A 6,756-nucleotide genomic window follows, 5' to 3' on the forward strand; every position below is an offset into this window, starting at 1 on the left:
TTTTTTTTGAAAATTTTCAAAAAATAATCATCCATAAATAAATAATACGGCCAAATACAAGTCGTTCACCCGACAAATATTTCCTTTTCGTATTGCTTGGATATTAGTTTGTGGTTGTTTTAGAAGTATTTACAGCGCGGAGAAAAGTCTTCAATTCCAGTCATTCCATTTTCTCCGTTTCCAGTTGTAAATAAAATAATAAAATTTTCTTCCTTCTAATAAACATTTTATATCACCGTGTTCCAACTTCCAAGGGTTCCAACCATAAATAAGGTGGACCCAATTACCGTAAATCACAGGTCATTTATACAATTCACACTGTTCACTCCGAGTCACCTGTCCGATCAGTCTAAACTACGACGTTTCCACTTCGTAAGTTTTACACCACTTAAATTATTAAGTGCAGTCTGAGGAATCTGTCTACTTTTTCAAAAGTGTGACAGGGCACCAAAACCGCTTCCCTTCCATTTCGTATTTCTTCGATTATGCCCATCGGGGACGATAAGAAGAAATTGTCCGCTGACAAACCAAGGTCTATTTTTTCACCACAAGGGCCCAAGAGTCCAAGAATCCCAAGCATTTCGGTGAGAACGCCTGCGCAGATTTCCGACGACTGTGCTACTCCATCCAAAGCCACAGTACAGCGCATAGCTAAAAATATGGCTGCTTCAGATCTAGCGCTAGCCAAATTCATTTCGGTTTCTGACCGCTTAAGCGAATTTGAGGCTCAGATCAACACTCCGGAATCCGCAGCTCCAACTGTCACGATGCTTGGCGTCCGTCGCGACCAAGTCCGAACCCTATGGGACAAGGTTGAAAAGGAATACGATCTCTGCTCAGATTGCCTTGTGTCAGCAGGCGAAGCGGCAGCAAGCAACATGCCTATTCTCAGGGCTAAATACAATTATTGCTATTCAGTCTATGAAAGGTGTGTTGCCCAGCTCGTTGATAAAATCGAGCAGGGCACTTCTCAGTCCATCCCAACCGCGAACGCTGCGCCCCAGGCCTACATTTCCTCTGGCTGTCGGTTGCCTCCATGCGATACAGAAGTTTTCACAGGCGACTATCTTCGCTGGCCGACTTTCCGGGATCTTTTCACAGCCATTTATATCAATAATCCACGGCTGACTCCGGTTGAAAAGTTATTCCATTTAAATGCCAAAACAAGTGGCGACGCGCATGCCATAGTTTCGATTTCGCCTCTCACCAACGAGGGTTTCCGCTCTGCGTGGGAAAACCTGATAGAGCGTTTCGAAAATAAACGATTGTTGGTAAACAGTCAATTGAAAATACTGTTTAATGTGCAGTCGATACCACAGGAATCTGGGGCGGCCTTGAAGGTACTGCAAAGTACTGTTCAAGGTTGCTTGACTTCCTTAGAACTGTCAGGCATCAACACTGAGAACTGGGACTGCCTGCTGGTATATCTGTGCTCATCCAAGCTCCCGAAGATAACTCTCTCCTTATGGGAGCAGTCGCTACATAAGAAAGCCGACATCCCGACATGGGGAGAGCTGAACACCTTCCTCACAGAACGTCATCGAACCCTAGAAGCAATCGATGATGTGAGACCGTCCGTACCGAGTCAGTCGCATTCCAAAGCGATAAACTCAAGTGGGCCCTCTAGAAAATTAAATTCCTACGAGGCGAAAGTGGCTCCAAAATTGAAAAGTTGCGACTTGTGCAACAAGGAGAACCATCCTGTCCGTGTATGTCCGCGGTTTCTCCAAATGTCGGTTGACGACCGGTCAGCCTACATTAAACGGAAGCAGTTATGCTTAAACTGCTTCGCAACGGGACATCAGCTTCGTGAGTGCAAAAGCACTCACAATTGTTTTACTTGCCGTGGCCGGCATCACACGTTGTTGCACCGAAACAACCTCTGTTCCAGCAATTCAAGCCCTTCAAATCCTGCAAGGCCAATTTCCGCTAATCAGGCCAATTTCGTTCCAAATGAGCAAGCCGGTGTTCAAAATTATTTCGCCACGGGCTCAAGAGCTATCCTTCTTGGCACTGCCATAATCAATATCTCCCATCTTGGCACTAACTTTAAGGCACGCGCCCTGATCGACTCCGGATCAGAAGCGACATTCATAACCGAGCGACTGTTCAATCTAATTAGATTACCATTCCAGGTGGTTCAAGCCCAAGTCTCGGGCTTAAACCAAACAGTAGCTGCTCAGTCCAAGAAGCTCTGCAGTTTCACCATCCGATCTCCGACTAGGCCCGCGTTGCAGTTGGAGACGACGGCCTATGTCCTCCCTCAACTAGCCGGAAATCTGCCTTCCTACCCAATTCCGCAAAATTTCCTTCGGGATCTTCCCGATTTTCCATTGGCGGATCCAAAGTTCTATGAGAGCGCACAAATAGATGTACTTATCGGAGCCGACATCCTGCCTTCGGTGCTTCTGAGTGGAGCAAAAACCATCATCTGTGGCTCTCTCTTGGGGCAAGAGACCATTTTCGGCTGGGTACTAACTGGGCCAGTCTCAGCCTCAGTCCAAAGCAGAATTTCCTCTTTTTCGACACAGATCTCCCACGCGTACGATAATTCACTGGACAAACTCCTCACAAAATTTTGGGAGGTGGAGGATATACCAACAAAGTTGGTAAAAGAATCCGATTCCATGTGCGAGAAGAATTTCCTTCAAACGACCACGAGAAACGAGTGCGGCAAATATGTCGTTACTCTGCCTTTTCGCGACCCAGAACATATCGGTTCCGGGCTAGGGCATTCTATGTCTTTCGCGTTGGCTCAGTTCTTAAGAAATGAGCAGCGTCTAAAAAGAGATGAGGCCTTGAAAGCGAGATACGATTCGGTGATCCAGGAATATCTCGACTTAAAGCACATGCGACAAGTTCTTCCTACGCATGATTGCAACGCCTATTATATGCCACATCACGCCCTCTTAAAACCGGAGAGCGTAACTACTAAACTCCGTGTAGTATTCAATGCCTCCAGCCCAACATCGAATGGTACCAGTTTAAATGATATCCTTCATGCTGGCCCTGTCTTACAGTCCGACTTGACCATTCAAATTCTGAAGTGGCGCTATTTCCGATACGTGTTCAACGCCGATATCGAGAAAATGTATCGGCAGATCTGGGTAGATCCGAGACACACTCCATTCCAGCGAATACTTTTCCGTAACAATAGAGGGGAAATCAGAGATTTCGAACTGAAAACAGTAACCTTTGGAGTCAATTGCGCGCCTTTCCTGGCGATCCGAGTACTGCAGCAGCTAGCAGCTGACGTAGAACTCAGCCATCCAAAAGCTAGCAATGTCATTCGAAATTTCATGTATGTGGATGATGTTTTAGCCGGAGCGGACTCCACGGAAGAAGCTCAGCTCATGGTGCAAGAGCTCCGAGACGCTCTGAATTCTGCCGGATTTCCATTGAGGAAATGGACCTCCAACCAAAAGGAAGTTTTAGCGGCCATTCAGAGCAACCATCTTTTAAATACTGATTTTCTCGAGATCGATGCAGAAAGTACTGCCAAAACCCTCGGTATTCGCTGGAAAGCAACCTCCGACGAATTCTTCTTCGTCCCGCCAGAGTTGGCTATCGAAACGTCCTTTACAAAACGCCAAGTCCTGTCCCAAATTGCCAAATTGTTCGACCCTGCCGGCTGGTTAGCGCCGTTTATCGTTCGAGCCAAAATTTTCATGCAGGAGATTTGGCTGCAGGAACTTGGGTGGGACGAAAACATTCCAAATGAGCTTTGTCAGCGATGGCTGAATTTTCTTCAAAGTTATTCAGTGTTAGAGCAGATACGCATTCCACGCTGGCTATCGTTTCGTCCAGATTTCAAGGTCGAGCATCATGGCTTTTGCGATGCGTCGCAAAAGGCTTACGGGGCGGCCATATATGTCCGCGTAGAAGTGGGCAGCACCATTATGGTGCAACTCCTGACCGCGAAAACCCGGGTAGCACCAGTCAAAACGGTTTCGCTCCCAAGATTGGAGCTGTGCGGAGCGTTATTGCTTTCCGAAATGGCTGCAGCCATCATTCCGCAGATGCCTACGACTAACTCCGAACTTTACTGTTGGACGGACTCCACGATAGTGCTTGCTTGGTTAAGCAAGCCAGCATGCCAGTGGACCACATTTGTAGCCAATAGGGTGACGAAGATCGCCCAGGCCACAAAAACAGAGAATTGGTCTCATGTTCAATCTGAGCATAATCCAGCAGACCTGGCAAGTAGAGGAGTTTCCCTCCAAGATCTAGCCGATAGCCAGTTATGGTGGCACGGACCGACTTGGTTGCAAAATCCACGCAACCAATGGCCAACTCAGGTCAACGCTCCGGTGACCGACCTGGAGAAGCGTGCTCTAAAAGTCCATCTCGCGAAAGCTCCTTCTGAAGAGTTGTTGGCACGTTTCTCCAAGCTAGAGAAAGCTCTGCGAGTCCTTGCTTATGTTTATCGCTTCATTCAGCGGTGCAGGAAGCAGACATCTCCATCTGATGTGCATCTACTGGCCACTGAAATCGCCGCCGCCGAGCGGTTCCTAATTTCGAACACTCAGCGCAAAGAATTCCCTGTGGAATATCACTGCCTAAGTGAAAAGCGTCCAGTGCCAAGTTCAAGTGCCATCCTAAGCATGAACCCGTTTCTAGATCCGCAAGGACTGATCAGGGCATGCGGCCGTGTGGCGGCTTCCGAAAGCCTTCAATACAATGAACGCCATCCAGTGATTCTTCCGTATAACTGCCTGCTTTCTCGCCTCCTTGCGAATTTCACGCATCGCATAACTCTCCATGGTGGTAACCAGTTAATGGTGCGCCTCATCCGGTCGAAATACTGGATTCCGAGAATCAAGAACCTGATGAAAGCAGTGGTAAATTCGTGCAAAGTATGTGTGATCCACAAAAAGCGCTTGCAAAGCCAACTGATGGGTGTCCTGCCCAAAGAAAGAGCATCGTTCTCCCGACCATTCACGTATACTGGCATGGATTACGCCGGTCCGTTCGATATAAAGAACTATACGGGAAGAGCATGTCTTATTACAAAGGGGTATGTGTTAGTTTTTGTTTGTTTCTCCACCAAGGCCATCCACTTAGAGCCTACATCTGACTTAACGACCGAGAAGTTTCTTGCCGCTTTCTCTCGCTTTGTATCTAGAAGAGGGTGTCCACGTCAAGTCCAGTCAGACAATGGCAAAACCTTTGTTGGCGCTGCCACCCTGCTTTCCCGCGATTTCCTTCAAGCCGTAAAAGAGTCGGTGACGAATGCCTATATTCATGAAGAGATGCAATGGCAATTTATTCCTCCGGGAGCACCCCATATGGGAGGCCTTTGGGAAGCAGGCGTAAAAAGCTTCAAGACGCTATTTTACAAATGCACGGCCACACGAAAATACACGTTCGAAGAGCTCTCCACGCTCTTGGCAAAAATAGAAGCGTGCCTTAACTCCAGGCCGCTCTCTCCTATGTCTGAAGATCCGACAGACTTGCTGGCTCTGACGCCAGGGCATTTCCTTGTCGGGGGACCCCTTATGTCCACGGTGGAACCCGAAGTAAAGGGGGAAACGAAATCCCTTCTTAATCGGTGGCAGCATTTGAAGGCTCTCCATCAGCAGTTCCGTGTGCGATGGAAAGAAGAGTACCTCAAAGAACTCCACAAGCGTTCTAAATGGCAGGCCCCGTCCAAAAATCTACGCATCGATGACATGGTCGTCATCAAGGACGACAACTTGCCCTCTAATGAGTGGCGGCTCGGCAGAATTGAGTCTGTTTTCCCAGGAGCTGACGGCAACGTCCGTGTAGTAAACATCCGTACTGCACGTGGAGTTATTAAACGTCCAGTGGCAAAAGTGGTGCTTTTGCCGACGGAGTCTTCCGAATCTCCACAATAATAGGCGCTCCTCTCGTCCTTAGTTGTAGTTCACTATCACTATTGTAAATAAATTTGTATTGTAAATAAATCTGAATTTTTAAGAAGTGTACTTAGGTACTAAGATGTGTAGAATTGTATATTCCGTAAATGTAAGGTGGTGGTTGATGCTCTCAGGTGTTGTGTTCTTGATTTTTACCTGTAATGGTATAAAATTTGTAATTGTAAATACTTTAGATATGCTAGCGAATATTAGTATTTTCTTGGACTGTTCATCCTTTTCTTTTTCTTTTTCTTCTTTTCTTTTTTTCATTTTTTATGAACACAATTTATTAAAAATATTCATTCTATTTTTATAAATTTGGAAGTTCCTTCCTAAAAAGCTACGACATGGGCATGCACGGCTCTTTTTGCCAGTACCCCTAACACTTTGAGTAACCCTCTGCACACCACCACCACCACAGTAACCCTCTGAGTACCACTGCACAGTTATCACTTTTATCGCAACACCAAAACGATACTTTACTTGTTCTCTTTCTTTTTTTGCTTCCCATGTCGCACCTTACTTTCTTTATACTCAGGTATTTAAATTCAAAACAAATTTTTACTACTCACGGATAACCATCAATTAGTGTATGTGTATGCTTACAACAACATCATTATGAAGCGACCCATCCCGGTTCGTAGTCGTCGGCTGCGCCAGTTATGATTAAGGATACGACGTCCTAAATGCAGTTTGCTGGGTTTGAAGGTTTGGTGTTAGTTGCCCGAAGTTCCGAGTTTTGGTTTTTAGAGAAAAGACGTTGATTCTTGTTCGGTTACAAAACTGATATGATTCTTTATTTCAGCGACGGTCACAATGAGACCTCCGCTGAGAAAAGTAAATAGGAAATACATAGTGCCTTAAATACTACATGTGT

Source organism: Drosophila mauritiana, unplaced genomic scaffold (assembly GCF_004382145.1).
Source record: "Drosophila mauritiana strain mau12 unplaced genomic scaffold, ASM438214v1 Y_21, whole genome shotgun sequence".
NCBI lineage: Eukaryota > Metazoa > Arthropoda > Insecta > Diptera > Drosophilidae > Drosophila > Drosophila mauritiana.